Source organism: Hyperolius riggenbachi, chromosome 9, assembly GCF_040937935.1.
Source record: "Hyperolius riggenbachi isolate aHypRig1 chromosome 9, aHypRig1.pri, whole genome shotgun sequence".
NCBI lineage: Eukaryota > Metazoa > Chordata > Amphibia > Anura > Hyperoliidae > Hyperolius > Hyperolius riggenbachi.
The window spans coordinates 13,553,357-13,571,361 of record NC_090654.1 but is presented as its reverse complement, the minus strand read 5'-3'; the positions used below and the strand labels follow the sequence as shown (position 1 = coordinate 13,571,361).

Below are 18,005 nucleotides of genomic sequence, written 5' to 3'. Positions count from 1 at the left end.
TCAATGTGTGCAATTATTTAATTCTTACGCATGCAGTTAATATTAAAGTGGACCTAAACTCTTGCACAGGACACAAGGAAAACAGAGAAATGCACCCTGTATGTATTTAAAGAGTATAGCGTGTGTAATTCCCCCTCATTTGTATCTAATCACTAGTTGTAATTTGATCTCCCCCCTGTGTCACATGACTGCCTATGGCAGATAAGCCCATTTGAAAGTACAGGCTGTAAACAATATGTCTGCTTCCATGAAAGCAGGAAGTAGACACACTGCAGATTTATTGCAGGAATTGTATCAGCTGTAACAAATACATGTTTTTTACTAAAGGTCATTATGCTGTTGCGTATCTTTTAGATCATAGAGGAAGTTCTGAGTTCAGGTCCACTTTAACCAGTTTTTTTCCCCTGTTCCCCTTTTAGAATATTGTTTTAATTAACTCTGTGAAAACTTTGGAATAAACATTGAGGGCTTATTCACAGTGGGACGTTATGTTGTAACGCGACATTAAAGTCACAATGCAGCATTACAACGCAACGCAAAAAAGGTATTAATGCTGCATTACCGTTGCATACAGTAGGTACAGTAAAGCATACAGGCAATGAAAAGTATGTTTCCCTGTACCTGGTAACGTGTGGGTTTAGAGGTAACGACCTGCAAGCAGTGCGTTACCATACCGCTACACGTTACAATGTGACGCTAACGTCGCACTGTGACCGTCCCATAGGATTAGCATTGCAGTGCGGTAAGTTGCGTTGTAAGACTTTATAACACCGCTCCGCAATGTCCTGCTGTGAATAAAGCCTGAATGCAGGTTGCAGCCAGGCTGTTCACTTTGCAAAGCACGCTGCTTTATAAAAACAAAAATGTGCAGCACTACTTGCCTGCCCAGAGGCACCCCCTAACAACTGAGGCAAAATAGATGACATCATCCTGGTTAATGTGCGAGCTGCATAACTTTACATAAAATTTGCATCAGATCAGCATCTCAATGACCTCCCCTAGGTATGTGGGGACAAAAACAATGAATGAAACCCATGGTGGGCCTTGATTACCTTTTTCAGAAGTGTACTGGCTTTGCTCATTTTTTGGGGTCCCCCCCCCCCCCCCCCTGTTCCAGGTCCTTTTTGTATTTGACAGGATCGAATGCAAAAACCAGGAAGCTACCCCTAGTGGTGGTGCGGGACTGTGAGCTGTGCAGTTGCAAGTTCCAAACTGCATGATCATTCTCAGCCCTGGAACCCCCTACAAAAACGCTATCGCTAATCGCAATCGTTAGCGTTTTGTATGAGCGGTTTGTAAGCGATTTCATGAGCATTTTTGGGAGTGGTTTTAAAAAGTGTTATTAATTTGCCAGCGATTGTGTAGTGATTAGCGATTAGTGTTTTTAATTCTGACTGGTCCTTTCAATTAATTTTAATTTTGTTACTGTGTGCAGTAATGTAAAAACGCTAGTAAAATCGCTTTGTGTAGGTTTTCACAAGCGATTATGCCAGGGTTTATATACTCTACATTGCAGAAACGCTAATCACTAAACACTAAAAATGCTGCCTGTCCTGCGTTTGCGATTTTGGTAATCGCAACCGCTCCAGTGGAATTTGGCCCATCCATTAACAGCTGAACGTTTAGGAAAATCGCTGGTGGTTTGAATCACTCCCTAAACGCTCAGAAAATCGCTCTAGTGGGTATAAGCCCTGAAACTGAGGGCGTGTCCAGGACCAGGAGAGCTGAGAGTACCTATGGCTACCTAATACTAAGGGGAGCCTGTAGCTACCTATGCTGGCAAGGGAAGTAAGGGAGGAGTGACAGCTGGGCCAGCCAGCACATTGGTGGTGTGCTTAGGGAGGGTGGCTTGGCGGCTTTGTAGGCTCATGGAGGGTGAAGTCTAGAGTGGCAGGACATTTGTGCCTATTGGCTCCTGTGAGGTTGATTTGCAGACTTGCATAACACTGGAATTTCCATAAGCCCTCCCAGAGGATTTGGATTTTGCCAATGACTCCGCATCTCTACTCCTAATTCCTAGTACACACATCCAATTTTAATTGGACAATTTTACTACCTTCATGCAGTAAGGCCTCTTTTCCACAGACCGTTGATACGCAGTGAAATGCCTCTCAAACTCTCACAACTGCTCACTGCTGCCTGGCAACTGCTTGTTGCTGCATGATAACTGCTCACTGCTACCTGGAAACTGCTCACTGCTGCCTGATAACTGCTCACTGCTACCTGGAAACTGCTCACTGCTGCCTGATAACTGCTCACTGCTACCTGGCAACTGCTTGCTGAGCACACCGTTCAACAGGACTGTTGAACTCAGCAAGCAGTTATCAGGCAGCAGTGAGCGGTTACCAGGCAGCATTAAGGCCTCCTTTCCACGAACTGTTGAGCTGTGTGCTCAGCAAGCAGTTACCAGGCAGCAGTGAGCAGTTGAGAGAGTTGGAGAGGCATTTCACTGCCTATCAACAGTTCGTGGAAAGGAGGCCTTAAGGGAACCTGTACTGAGTTAAAAATATTTAAAATAAACACATGAGGTAACTTCAAATGAACATTACATAGTTACTTTGCCATCAGTTCCTCTCAGAAGCTCACCTTTCTTCTTACAGTGATCCCTTCCAGTTCTGACAAGATTTTGCCAGAACTGAAATATACCAGTTGCTGTCAGTTATATATCAGCTGCTGTCAGTTACAACTGAATGTGCAAGGTAATGTCCATGTTTCCCTATGGCTCAAGTGGGTGATATTACAGTTTAACAGTGTGCTGACCAGAATTCTATTGATCACAGTGGACAAACATAACGAAGGAGAGGAGAAAGAGATTGATGAGCAGACTACATGGGAGGTAAGTATGACCTGTGTATGTTTATTTTGACTTTTTATTTGCAGTTCAGGTTCTCTTTAAGCTATTGTGAGAGTTTGAGAGGCATTTCACTGCCTATCAACAGCCTGTGGAAAAGAGGCCTTAAAGTGCTGACAACCTTTGAATATTATGAATAGACTGAGTAGGTAAGCTTTTATACTACAGGAAAGTGTTACTATTGGTCAATGTTTGGAATTGACTGTGTGTACCAGGCTTTCCATAACATCTTCTGACCCTTCGCCAGTTAGAACGAATACTTCTTCCTCCTGAGGTCTGTGAGTTCCTGATGATGACTTGCTTTTGGCAGGTGAGTCTGACTGGACAATTGATGAATTGGTTCTTCGATGATAATTTGATGCTGGTGCCGACTGAAGCATTTGGATCAGCAGTGTGTATTATCTTATTCTTAATATGATTAGGTTTAGAAACCTGAAACGAAAAAAATGAATGATATAATGAATTGTATGCGTACTACGGATAAGGAATAGAACATTAGTAGCCAAGAAAAGAGTCTAATATTTGTATTTTCAGTTCTATAGCTTTCTTTTATAACCTTGCATCATTCTGTCACAGTTGCAGATTTAAAACCACACTCTGTCTTTTAAGCTATAAAACAAAGCAGAATGACATATTCCTGCAGTAAATCCTTATCTCAAGCTGTCTCTCACAGCTTCTTGGCTTTTTAAGTGCTTCAGAAAACGGCACTGTATTCTACCCAAGTTGGTGGAATAGCTCAGTGAAGCTCTTTTGCATAGATAACTGAAGTTGTTTTTTTTTAACTCTTCCTGTACTGGAAAACGATATGAGACTATTTTCTTTGCTACTAATGTTCCATTTCTTAGCTGCACTACACATACAATTCATTATCTCAGAAGTTTATTTCCGCTTCAAGTTTGCTTTATTAGTAAGCCCATGTTGTTGTTGTTAGTGCTGGAGTGATTTTTAATGATGAACGATGATGTAGGAATCAGAGATTGGACGAGTATTTCCCTGTATAGCCGAGAGAGAGAAATCCTGACATTTTAGGACTGTTTGTTTTGTATATAGATACATCTGATGTGAGTTCTCACCTAATAGAAATTCCTGTCCGTCCCCAATCAGAGTCCCCCGGGAGGACATGTGACCTCTGCCTGGAATGCTGATGGGAACTTGCTGGCTGGCCGGAGATGTGGGAAACTTCAGACGGGGGTTTCACAAAGTTAAAGGGACCCTGTCGGAAATGTGAAAAAAACAAGACTATTCTTATGGTGCCCATACATGGTACAATTTTTTTAAAAAATTGCATCGAATATGAAGATTTTTCCAGCATGTCCGATCGGATTTTCCCCGAAAAAAAAATACCGGGATAATTGTTTGTTTTTTCTTGATTGAAAAAAAAAAAAAGATTATTTTTGACTTTCATTTGATTCGATCGTTTTGGTTGAATAAATGCGAAAATCAAACTTTTTTTTTAATTGTACCGTGTATGGGAACGATTAGATCGTAACATAGCTGTATTTTATTTTTTAGTTCAAACTTATTAGAATTCACCTATACTGTACTGCAGCCGCGTTACTAGGACTAAAGATCCGAAGCACGTGCTATGGATCCCGCCCACTGTGCCACGAACCTCTGGACAATGATGCGGGGCACTTGTATCCCCTAAAGGAAGCGTTGGCGTCTGTTGCTATGACGCCACCGCTCTCTGCTCCACCTCCTTGCCGCAGTGGCCAGTACCATAGCGCCATTCCGCTCTGCCCCTTCTCCCTGTCACTTCCGTCACTCGGCCACGCTGCAGCTCCGCCTCTCAGCAAGTTTTGAATTCAGCGCGTGGTATTGCTGAGGCTGATGGGGAGCAGGAGCGTGCAGCTGCAATAGACTCCCTGCTCATACTAGATAGGTTATTTATTGATTTCCATTAGGAAACTTGTGATAGACCAATGGAAATCACATTCAACCCCTTCTTTAAAGGAAATATTCATTCAAACTGCTTAATTTAATCTACAAATAGAGAAACAATCTTCAATAATAACTTCCACATCGAGAGGCTCCTTCTCTGGACTTCTTCTTCTCTGCGACATTCGCAGCTTCAAAGGAATTACCGTGTTTTACCATAATTGCTGTACTTTGGGCCTCAGCCGGCAGAACTTGTCTTGCTGTAAATTCTTGGAATGCTTTGATGTCTCCGGATAGAGAAAGTGAAAGCAGAAGTCTTTTGTTATTGTCCCACACTGCCCCCTAGTGACAAGTGGCTATAAATACACATTACACCATTACTAATTAGTAGCAAGGAAATGTAACAAATAAGAAATAAAAAAAAAAATGCTAAAATAAATTGGCCTGAAACACTCGCAAGTCTCTAAATAAATTGGCTGCTAAAGGGTATAAAGAAGGCTAAAAACACACCTCTTTTCCCTAGCCTTTGAGAATGCAGAACGCAGGATCACAGCGCTTTGAGTCCCCAGGGAGAAAAGTGCTATAAAAATATTATTATCATTATCAATGGAACAGAGAGTTCTCTACACCCAGATAGGCATCCAGTATAACAAGTCAGAACTCTTTACAGTAGAAAAACATGCAGAGATAAATCGGACACACCATCAGGAAATGCAGCTTATTCAGAACTAGGGATGATCAATGAGATGTAAATTGTTCTGAAATTATGCACATTTTTATGCAAATGTCTGCAGTTTGAAAATGAACCAATCAATTTAAACCCAGGTTTAAATTGATTGGTTCATTTTCAAGCTGCAGACATTTGCATACAAATTTGCATACATTTGCATCAACTCGGGAGAATTTGCAAATCTGTGATCATCAGAGGAACACAGAGTGAATACAGGAAATCACAATACCATAGAGATCATTGCAGCAATAGTGCAGACAGTGACATCCTGTGGTTGCTTTACTATACTGCAGTTTGTTTAGAAAAAAAATATTGCTTTCTGGTTTTAGATATATCCTACTGCAAAAATCGAAATGTAGTATATAATTCTGTACTACTATGTAATGTAACTTTATTTCTCTGAACCTCAAGATATTTAGGTATCAGTAACTAGACGTCTTTACAATACACAAAGAATAATGATTAGAATTTACATGCGCCATTCAGAACAGAGATTTTGTGTTTGTCACGTCTAATGTATTTCAACGGCATCACATTTAACCTGGGTCTTTCATATTTTTCATGCGTTTTGTGATTTTTGTGCGTTTTTAAATGGAGTGCAGGGTTTTTTTCTGTGCGCAATTCACATGTAATGTTAATCAATGGAAATGCAAAAAAAAAAAATTCTAATTTTTTTATGAGGAAATCTCATTCTTGTGTAAAAAAAAAAATCTAATTTTTTTATGAGGAAATCTCATTCTTGTGTAAATTAACTTCATTAGTATGCATGGGAAAAATTGAAATCTGAGAAATCGCATACAAGATGTGCACCCCACAGAGGAAGAAAATCAAAGGACAAAACCGAAAAATAGCAAACCGCAGCGTTGGATGTGTGGAGATCGAATACTGCCTGGCTGCTTATCGTGTTACACGATAAAATAATATTCATCTTAAAAGCATTAAAGTGGAGCTGAACTCTTGCACATGACAGAAGGTAAACAGAGAAATGCACCCTGTATGTACAGGTCCTTCTCAAAAAATTAGCATATTGTGATAAAGTTCATTATGTTCTGTAATGTACTGATAAACATTAGACTTTCATATATTTTAGATTCATTACACACAACTGAAGTAGTTCAAGCCTTTTATTGTTTTAATATTGATATTTTGGCATACAGCTCATGAAAACCCAAATTTCCTATCTCAAAAAATTAGCATATCATGAAAAGGTTCTCTAAACGAGCTATTAACCTAATCATCTGCATCAACTAATTAACTCTAAATACCTGCAAAAGATTCCTGAGGCTTTTAAAAACTCCCAGCCTAGATCATTACTCAAAACCGCAATCATGGGTAAGACTGCCGACCTGACTGCTGTCCAGAAGGCCATCATTGACACCCTCAAGTAAGAGGGTAAGACACAGAAAGACATTTCTGAATGAATAGGCTGTTCCCAGAGTGCTGTATCAAGGCACCTCAGTGGGAAGTCTGTGGGAAGGAAAAAGTGTGGCAGAAAACGCTGCACAACGAGAAGAGGTGACCGGACCCTGAGGAAGATTGTGGAGAAGGACTGATTCCAGACCTTGGGGGACCTGTGGAAGCAGTGGACTGAGTCTGGAGTAGAAACATCCAGAGCCACCGTGTACAGGCGTGTGCAGGAAATGGGCTACAGGTGCCGCATTTCCCAGGTCAAGCCACTTCTGAACCAGAAACAGCGGCAGAAGCGCCTGACCTGGGCTACAGAGAGAAGCAGCACTGGAATGCTGCTCAGTAGAGTTGGGCCGAACCTCCGATTTTAGGTTCGCGAACCTGGTTCGCGAACTTCCGCGGAAGGTTCGGTTCGCGTTAAAGTTCGCGAACCGCAATAGACTTCAATGGGGATGCGAACTTTGAAAAAAGAAATAATTATGCTGGCCACAAAAGTGATGGAAAAGATGTTTCAAGGGGTCTAACACCTGGAGGGGGGCATGGCGGAGTGGGATACATGCCAAAAGTCCCGGGGAAAAATCTGGATTTGACGCAAAGCAGCGTTTTAAGGGCAGAAATCACATTGAATGCTAAATGACAGGCCTAAAGTGCTTTCAAACATCTTGCATGTGTATACATCAATCAGGTAGTGTAATTAAGGTACTGCTTCACACTGACACACCAAACTCACCGTGTAACGCACCGCAAACAGCTGTTTGTGTAGTGACGGCCGTGCTGGACTGGTGCGCACCATGGCGAGAGTGCAGGTTTTGGTGGCTTTACAGCCCATATGGTCGCCTGGCTGATGTAGCTGAATGACAGAACAGTGACTGTCCAGCTGATCAAATTTGGTCTGACCACAATGAGGCAACGACCTTATTATCTTTTGTGTGCCCCCCGAGACACTCATCTAGGCGCCGGTCATTGCTTCATTGTGATACGCAAGCCCCTTCACCACGGCAAGGTAATGATCACGAAGGGGAATGGGCGCATGTACATGCCTTTTCTTTTGTTGTTGCAGCTGCCCGCAGTGCAGCCAGAAAAATTAGGCAGTCATGTACACGCACCAGAAAAATTATTACAGCGGCCGCTGCTAGCAGCGGCCTAAAAAATTCAGCAATCCGCCTGGAGTCCCGGACCCTGTTGGTGGTGGCGGAGAAGGTAGTCAAGCGGCCTGCAGGCAGACATGCTGTGTGGAGGGACTGGGAGCGACTTAGTCTTCTTGGGGCAGGCCAGGCAGCCAGTCACACGGCGTGCAGGCAAAGATGCTGTGTGTGCGGGGACTGACTTAGTCTTGGGGCGGGCAGCAGCCCTCTGGGATCCATGCCTCATTCATTTTGATAAAGGTGAGGTACTTAACACTTTTGTGACTTAGGCGACTTCTCTTCTCTGTGACAATGCCTCCAGCTGCGCTGAAGGTCCTTTCTGACAGGACGCTTGCGGCAGGGCAGGAGAGAAGTTGGATGGCAAATTGGGACAGCTCTGGCCACAGGTCAAGCCTGCGCACCCAGTAGTTCAAGGGTTCCTCATCGCTGTTCACAGCAGTGTCTACATCCACACTTAAGGCCAGGTAGTCGGCTACCTGCCGTTCCAGGCGTTGGTGGAGGGTGGATCCGGAAGGGCTACGGCGAGGCGTTGGACTAAAGAACGTCCGCATGTCCGACATCACCATGAGAACGCTGGAGCGTCCTGTCTTTGACTGCGTGGACACGGGAGGAGGATTAGTGGCAGTGGTACCTTGCTGGCGTTGTGCCGTCACATCACCCTTAAAGGACTTCCGAGGCCAAAACTAAGAAAATTACACTGTACCTTTTTTCTAGCCGAATCCACGGAGGACGCCCTGCGCGTCCTCCGCTCCGTTCTGCCGTCAGTGTCGGCCTATTCGTTCCCCCAGGGCAAGCCCCGACCCCACCGAACGGGTCGCATCAATGCCACCCCTAAGATGGCCGCCGCCTTGATCCGCGGCTGCGCAGTACGCTTTGCCGCGATTGCGACTGCGCAGCCTATAGCCCGCCTCTCGCCGCGTATGGGTCCCGGCATCCTCCTGAAGCGTGCGGCGGGAGGCGGGCTAAAGGCTGCGCAGTCGCAATCGCGGCAAAGCGTACTGCGCAGCCGCGGATCAAGGCGGCGGCCATCTTAGGGGTGGCATCGATGCGACCCGTTCGGTGGGGTCGGGGCTTGCCCTGGGGGAACGAATAGGCCGACACTGACGGCAGAACGGAGCGGAGGACGCGCAGGGCGTCCTCCGTGGATTCGGCTAGAAAAAAGGTACAGTGTAATTTTCTTAGTTTTGGCCTCGGAAGTCCTTTAAAGGCATTGTAAAGCATAGTTGACAGCTGGTTCTGCATGTGCTGCATCCTTTCCACCTTCAGGTGAGTTGGTAACAGGTCCGCCACTTTGTGCCTGTACCGAGGGTCTAGTAGTGTGGCCACCCAGTACAGCTCATTCCCCTTGAGGTTTTTTTATACGGGGGTCCCTCAACAGGCAGGACAGCATAAAAGACGACATCTGCACAAAGTCGGATCCAGTACCCTCCATCTCCTCTTGCTCTTCCTCAGTGATGTCAGGTAAGTCAACCTCCTCCCCCCAGCCGCGAACAATACCACGGGAAGGTTGAGCAGCACAAGCCCCTTGCGATGCCTGCTGAGGTTGTTCTCCTGCCGCTGTCCCCTCCTCCTCCTCCTCCTCCTCCCCCAAAGAAACACCTTGCTCATCATCCTCTGAGTCTGACTCGTCTTCTGCACACGACTTCTCTTCTTCCTCCTCCTCCCCCCTCTGTGCTGCCGCAGGTGTTGAGGAAACAGCTGGGTCTGATGAAAATTGGTCCCATGCCTGTTCCTGCCGTAACGGTTCCTGGTCACGCTCATTCACAGCTTCATCCGCCACTCTACGCACAGCACGCTCCAAGAAGTAAGCGTAGGGAATTAAGTCGCTGATGGTGCCCTCACTGCGGCTCACCAGGTTTGCCACCTCCTCAAACGGCCGCATGAGCCTGCATGCATTTTCCATCAGTGTCCAGTTGTCGGGCCAGAACATCCCCATCTTCCCAGACTGTTTCATTCTACTGTAGTTGTAGAGGTAGTGGGTCACGGCTTTCTTCTGTTCTAGCAGGCGGGAGAACATGAGCAGGGTCGAGTTCCAGCGAGTCGGGCTATCGCAAATGAGGCGTCTCACCGGCATGTTGTTTTTGCGCTGAATTTCCGCAAAGCGTGCCATGGCTGTGTAAGACCGCCTCAAATGCCCACAGAACTTCCTGGCCTGCTTCAGGACATTCGCTAAGCCAGGGTACTTTGCCACAAATCTTTGAACCACTAGATTCATGACATGTGCCATGCAGGGTATGTGTGTCAGCTTCCCCATATGCAAAGCGGCAAGCAGATTGCTGCCGTTGTCGCACACCACGTTGCCTATCTCCAGGTGGTGCGGGGTCAGCCACTCATCCACCTGTTTCTTAAGAGCAGCCAGGAGAGCTGCTCCAGTGTGACTCTCCGCTTTGAGACAAGACATGTCTAAGATGGCGTGACACCGTCTTACCTGGCATGCAGCATAGGCCCTGCGGAGCTGGGGCTGTGTAGCTGGAGAGGAGAACTGCCACTCAGCCAAGGAGGAGGAGGACAGCGAAGAGCATGTAGCAGGAGGAGAGGAGGTGGCAGGAGGCCTGCCTGCAAGCCGTGGAGGTGTCACAATTTGGTCCGCTGCACCCTGCTTGCCATCGTTCACCACCAGGTTCACCCAATGGGCTGTGTAGGTAATGTAGCGGCCCTGCCCGTGCTTGGCAGACCAGGCATCCGTGGTCAGGTGTACCCTTGACCCAACGCTCTTCGCAAGAGATGACACCACTTGCCTCTCAACTTCACGGTGCAGTTGGGGTATGGCCTTTCTCGAAAAATAAGTGCGGCCTGGCATCTTCCACTGCGGTGTTCCGATGGCCACAAATTTACGGAAGGCCTCAGAGTCCACCAGCCGGTATGGTAACAGCTGCCGAGCTAACAGTTCCGCCACGCCAGCTGTCAGACGCCGGGCAAGGGGGTGACTGGCCGAAATTGGCTTCTTCCGCTCAAACATTTCCTTCACGGACACCTGACTGCTGCTGTGGGCAGAGGAGCAGGAACCGCTCAAGGGCAGAGGCGGAGTGGAGGAGGGTGCCTGTGAAGGTGGAAGGGAGAAAGCGGCAGAAGCAGATAATGCACCTGATGGAGGAGGAAGAGGAGAAGGAGGGTGGCTTTGCTTTTGTGTGCTGCTGCTGCTTTTGCTCAGGTGGCCATCCCATTGCTGTTTGTGCCTTTTCTCCAGGTGCCTTCGTAAGGCACTTGTCCCTACGTGAGTGTTGGCCTTTCCACGGCTCAATTTTTGTTGGCAGAGCGAACAGATGGCTTTGGTCCGATCTGAGGCACACACATTAAAAAATTTCCACACCGCTGAGCCACCCTGGGATGTGGGCACTATGGGGACCTCAGCAGCTTATGCTGAAGGGCAAGTTGGCTGGCTGTACATAGGTGGCGATACATGGTGCCGGACTTCTCTCCTCCTACTACTCTCTGACTCCCCCTCTGAACTGTCCCCCTCTTCATCTCCTCTATTGGGAACATACAGAGGATCCCTATCATCGTCATCATCGTAATCATCCTGCCCAGCTTCGCTTGCCTCAGACAAATCCAAACATGCACCATCAGTAGGTCCTTCATCCTCCTTACACGTTACATCCATAGTGTTGCCGCGTAACTCAAATATATGAGCTGGTGAAAATTCATCTGGCTGTAACAACAATGGCTGTGCATCAGTGATTTCAACACTAAATAATTCTTGCGAAGTGTCAAATGCAGCGGAAGTGGTGCTAGTAGTAGCGCTGGTGGCTGAGCAAGATGAGGTGTTCTGTGTCGCTAAATACTCAACCACGTCCTGACAATCTTGGGAGGTGATGGGACGTGCCTTCTTCCGAGCACTGTACTGTGGGCCAGGTCCACACGAAATTACATTTACACGACCTCGCGCAGACCTGCCGGGTGGCCTTCCTCTGGCTCTGGCACTACCTCTTCCTCTACCTGTTTTGTCCATATCGGGTATGCACGGAGTGGTATATCACACTGCGTGCACTCACGTAGGTAGGTGGGTTCACTTAACTGCACAGGTATGCGCACTGATGCGGTGGGTTCACTGAACAGAACAGGTATACAGTGGCGGGTTCACAGAACAGGTATGCAGTGGCGGGCTCACTGAACAGGTATACAGTGGCGGGTTCACTGAACAGAACAGGTATGCAGTGGCGGGTTCACTAAACAGAACAGGTATACAGTGGCGGGTTCACAGAACAGGTATGCAGTGGCAGGTTCACTGAACACAACAGGTATGCAGTGGCAGGTTCACTGAACACAACAGGTATGCAGTGGCGGGTTCACTGAACAGGTATACAGTGGCGGGTTCACTAAACAGAACAGGTATACAGTGGCGGGTTCACTAAACAGAACAGGTATACAGTGGCGGGTTCACAGAACAGGTATGCAGTGGCAGGTTCACTGAACACAACAGGTATGCAGTGGCGGGTTCACTGAACAGGTATACAGTGGCGGGACCACTGAACAGAACAGGTATGCAGTGGCGGGTTCACTGAACAGGTATACAGTGGCGGGTCCACTGAACAGAACAGGTATGCAGTGGCGGGTTCACTAAACAGAACAGGTATACAGTGGCGGGTTCACTAAACAGAACAGGTATACAGTGGCAGGTTCACTGAACACAACAGGTATGCAGTGGCGGGTTCACTGAACAGGTATACAGTGGCGGGTCCACTGAACAGAACAGGTATGCAGTGGCGGGTTCACTAAACAGAACAGGTATACAGTGGCGGGTTCACTAAACAGAACAGGTATACAGTGGTGGGTTCACAGAACAGGTATGCAGTGGCAGGTTCACTGAACACAACAGGTATGCAGTGGCGGGTTCACTGAACAGGTATACAGTGGCGGGTCCACTGAACAGAACAGGTATGCAGTGGCGGGTTCACTGAACAGGTATACAGTGGCGGGTCCACTGAACAGAACAGGTATGCAGTGGCGGGTTCACTAAACAGAACAGGTATACAGTGGCGGGTTCACTAAACAGAACAGGTATACAGTGGCGGGTTCACAGAACAGGTATGCAGTGGCAGGTTCACTGAACACAACAGGTATGCAGTGGTGGGTTCACAGAACAGGTATGCAGTGGTGGGTTCACAGCACAGGTATGCAGTGGCGGGTTCACAGAACAGGTATGCAGTGGCGGGTTCACTGAACAGGTATACAGTGGCGGGTTCACTAAACAGAACAGGTATACAGTGGCGGGTTCACAGAACAGGTATGCAGTGGCAGGTTCACTGAACACAACAGGTATGCAGTGGTGGGTTCAATGAACAGGTATACAGTGGCGGGTCCACTGAACAGAACAGGTATGCAGTGGCAAGTTCACTGAACAGGTATGCAGTGGTGGGTTCACAGCACAGGTATGCAGTGGTGGGTTCACTGAACAGGTATGCAGTGGTGGGTTCACAACACAGGTATGCAGTGGTGGGTTCACAGCACAGGTATGCAGTGGTGGGTTCACAGAACAGGTATGCAGCCAGACAGGAACAAGTTAAGCCTAACTAATCTTTCCCTGAGAGACAGTCTGCAGCAGCTCGCCCTACTCTCACTAACGCAGGCAGCACACGAGTGACCGTAATGGCCGCCGCTGCCTGCCTTATATAAGGGGGGGTGGGGCTCCAGGGGCTAGTGTAGCCTAATTGGCTACACTGGGCCTGCTGACTGTGATGTAGAGGGTCAAAGTTGACCCTCCATGTGCATTATGGGGCGAACCGAACTTCCGCAAAGGTTCGCCTGCGGGATGCGAACGCGAACCACTGAAGTTCGCATGGAACCGTTCGCAGGCGAACCGTTCGGCCCAACTCTACTGCTCAGTGGTCCAAAGTACTTTTTTCGGATGAAAGCAACTTTTGCATGTCATTCGGAAATCAAGGTGCCAGAGTCTGGAGGAAGACTGGGGAGAGGGAAATGCCAAAATGCCTGAAGTCCAGTGTCAAGTACCCACAGTCAGTGATGGTCTGGGGTGCCATGTCAGCTGCTGGTGTTGGTCCACTGTGTTTTATCAAGGACAGGGTCAATGCAGCTAGCTATCAGGAGATTTTGGAGCACTTCATGCTTCCATCTGCTGAAAAGCTTTATGAAGATGAAGATTTCATTTTTCAGCACGACCTGGCACCTGCTCACAGTGCCAAAACCACTGGTAAATGGTTTACTAAGCATGGTATTACTGTGCTCATTTGGCCTGCCAACTCTCCTGACCTGGACCCCATAGAGAATCTGTGGGATATTGTGAAGAGAAAGTTGAGAGACGCAAGACCCAACACTCTGGATGAGCTTAAGGCCGCTATCCTGGCATCCTGGGCATCCTGGGCCTCCATAACACCTGAGCAGTGCCACAGGCTGATTGCCTCCATGCCACGCCGCATTGAAGCAGTCATTTATGCAAAAGGATTCCCAACCAAGTATTGAGTGCGTAACTGAATATAATTATTTGAAGGTTGACTTTTTTTGTTTTAAAAACACTTTTCTTTTATTGATCGGAAGAAATATGCTAATTTTTTTAGATAGGAAATTTGGGTTTTCATAAGCTGTATGCCAAAATCATCAATAGGAAAAACAATAAAAGGCTTGAACTACCGGTACTTCAGTTGTGTGTAATGAATCTAAAATATATGAAAGTCTAATGTTTATCAGTACATTACAGAAAATAATGAACTTCATCACAATATGCTAATTTTTTGAGAAGGTCCTGTATTTAGAGAGTTTAGACAGTTTAATCCCCCCTCATATGTGTCTAATCACAAGTTGTTATTTGAGCTCTCCCTTGTGTCACCTGACTGTTACAGCAGATAAGCTGATTTCAAAGCACAGGATAACCCTATGTCTGCTTCCAGGTATGAGCAGTGCGCAGCAAATTTACCTGCCCGAACGTCAGGGTCGCACCACCCGTTACTCTGTTAGCGCCACGCGCATCATCAGGTTAATGTGCACGTTGCTATAGTAACATGCATTACCCCGGTAACATATTTGGCACTAATAGAGAGAAGGGCGGAGCTGCCCTGACATTTAGCTGCACATGTCATTAAAACGTTGTAGACCATTCCTATACAATAACTTTTATGTTAAGTGCGTGCTCATAGTCGTCTTTCTCAGAATACTGATGGTTCCATGATAATATCCATCTTTGTATAGACAGCCAAAAGCACTGCTTCATAAACGAGGAATATTCCCTGCCCACTCTACGTATGTATTTTTAAAGGGAACCAAAACTGAGAGGGATATTGATGTTTCTTTTTAAACAATACCAGTTGCCTGGCAGCCCTGCTGATCTCTTTGGCTGCAGTAGTGGCTGAATCACACACCTGAAACACGCATGCAGCTAATCCGGTCACACTGCAGTCAGAGCACCTAATCTGCTGCATGCTTGTTCAGGGGCTGTGGCTAAAAGTATTAGAGACACAGGATCAGCAGGACAGTCAGGCAACTGGTATTGTTTTAAAAGGAAAAATCCATATCCTTCTCGGTTTAGGTTCCCTTTAAAAGAACATTATTCTATTACTGAACAAATTATCTTTGATGTAATACTGTTAGTGCATTTAGGAGTAAATATAATTTAATCTGCTGAATTAAACCGAATATCAGCTGCAGTGTTCTAGAAGATCGGAAAAATATTTTTCATAATTAAATCTCATTTGGAATAAAAATCAGCGTCTAGTGTTCTTGTGCTCACACAGATCTTAAAGCTGGGCTCTAGACCGCACAATTACACTGTAAAGTCTGGTGCGCACAATTTATCACTCCCCTGTACAGTAGTTTGAGAGCTTACCTGCACACCTGGCCCGCATACTACATGGAGGTGGTGCTATGAATTGGCCAACCAAAATTGGATGTGTGGGAGGGCGCATGCGCGAACCACCCAAGATGGCCGCATAGGAGATACGCTCCGCTCACCGCCGCTCTTCACAGCCGCATCCTCCGCCCCAGAAGCAACAGACAGCGGCGGTTTTGCTGGGGGTAATCTCCGCACACCTTCCTGCCCGGAATGACATCCAAAGGGGGCCCTAAATCTTCGTCCCCAGCGGGCACTATGGACAAGTTTCTCCGTCCCTCCCCCAGCCAAGATGGCGCCGATCCCACAGACCAGCCAGAAGCTCCTTCCTCTGACCAGGCAAGTGACATACATGCTACGCAGCCACTAACTGCAGCACTCCTGGAACTCTCTTTAGACAAACACTACCACAGCTTGCAAGATTCTCTGCAGAAAGTTATTATGGCTGCAGTGGGGGAAATACGTGCTGACATGGCAGGGCTGGGGGAGCGCACACAGGCCTTGGAGGAAAAAGTAGATGCCCTTGCTACAAAACAGGCTGATTTAACAGAAGATCAACAACTCATGCAATCTGATATAAAAGCAATGCGTTTAGCCCAGGAAGATATGGAAAGCAGAGAGAGGAGGCAAAACGTGCGCATCAAAGGGGTCTCTATGTCTCTTAAAAATGAACACATTGTTCCTTATCTGAAAGAGTTGTTCCACACTATTGTTCCAGATTTGCCAGATGAGATGTGGAGAATGGACAGAGCACACAGATCGTTGGGGGAAAGGAAACCAGGCTCTAGATCACCTAAAGACATAATTGCTAGACTGCACTACTTTGAGGCAAAGGATGCTCTCTTCAAAGCACTGCGGAACACATCAAACATCCCTTTTAAGGGAGAAGATATTGCTATCTACAATGACTTATCCCTAATAACTTTGACAAAACGCAGGATCCTTAGACCAGTTACACAGCTACTTAGGGATGCCGGCATCGCATACAAATGGGGCTTCCCCTTTCGCCTAATTGTTAATAAACAAGGCCTTATCCTAACTCTATCTGATGTGGACGATGCCCCCATGTTCTTAAAACAACTAGGCCTCAAACTCCCATCTACTTCCGCATCCCTCATTCGCCCTGCGATAACTTCTTCACCACCGAGGAAAATCCGCCACATCTCTGAATGGACTAAGCAACCACTGAGGAGCCTCACGTTTTCAGATAGAACAGAAGACATGGATGACCACCCCGCTTGAGTATATCCTCACAACGCTATAGCTTTACATAACAATTATGGAAAGTTATTACAGCTTCCATATACTCCTTTTTCTTTTTTTTTTCTCCCTATCTTTTTGACTGATAGTTGAATGTTTCTTTATGTTGTTCCCTGGCCTAGCAGGAGAAATGTCTTCAATTACATTCTGATATATAGCGTAACCACCCCCCCTCAGTTTTCATACTCCTGGGATTTGTCTATACGAGCGGCGGGAGGGAGCTTATCTCGTTATTTCTCTTAATGGTTCATGATATGTTTATTACTATGTTTACCCTAATGTTCCTATTCTTGGGTCTCGGCATGCACCTCAGGGAGACCCTCCTTCGAATTGTCTGGTTGCTACGGCAGCTAGCCAATCAAGGACGATTTCCATCTAGGCAGCAGTTTTATGCTGCCCATACGTTTAGCCATTGGTCTATATATGGCTTGCCTCTAGATAACCGATACGCTAAGCCACAATACGTTATTCTCAGTACAATATATATCGTCATGTATATATACACGGTTATACCTTTTACTTTTTATTGTTTGTTCATACTTGTTCTCTTTTTTTTTTTTCTCTTTTTCCTTATATGGCATATGAGCATCACAGGGTCTGTCCACCAAATACCTACACTACCTTATATACATCTCAAAAATGGTTAAATTCCTGACACTAAATACTAAAGGCCTAAACACACCTCAGAAAAGGTTCTCACTATTTCGAGATATGAAGAGGCTGGATATTGACTTAGCATTCCTTCAGGAAACCCATCTCCGCAAAACTGACAATACACGTTTATACCATAGACTATATTCTGAGGTGTGTTTGGCCTCCGGCCCCACAAAAAAGGCAGGAGTAGCAATCATATATAAAAAAGATTTCCCCCTACAAATCTCCAAAACTATATCTGACCCAAAAGGTCACTATTTGATACTACAGGGATCACTAGCAGGTAAAGATATCACATTGGCT

General features: G+C 46.4%; 1 long non-coding RNA gene across 1 annotated transcript; it reads right to left on the bottom strand.

Annotated features, from left to right (window-relative positions):
- Positions 1-2,855: 2,855 nt before the first annotated feature.
- LOC137533694 (uncharacterized) lies at positions 2,856-14,945 on the bottom strand. The gene is made up of 3 exons (XR_011024186.1): positions 14,880-14,945; positions 3,925-4,064; positions 2,856-3,283 (listed from the first exon to the last, which is right to left on the bottom strand). It is a non-coding gene; the product is annotated as an uncharacterized lncRNA (long non-coding RNA).
- Positions 14,946-18,005: the final 3,060 nt, after the last annotated feature.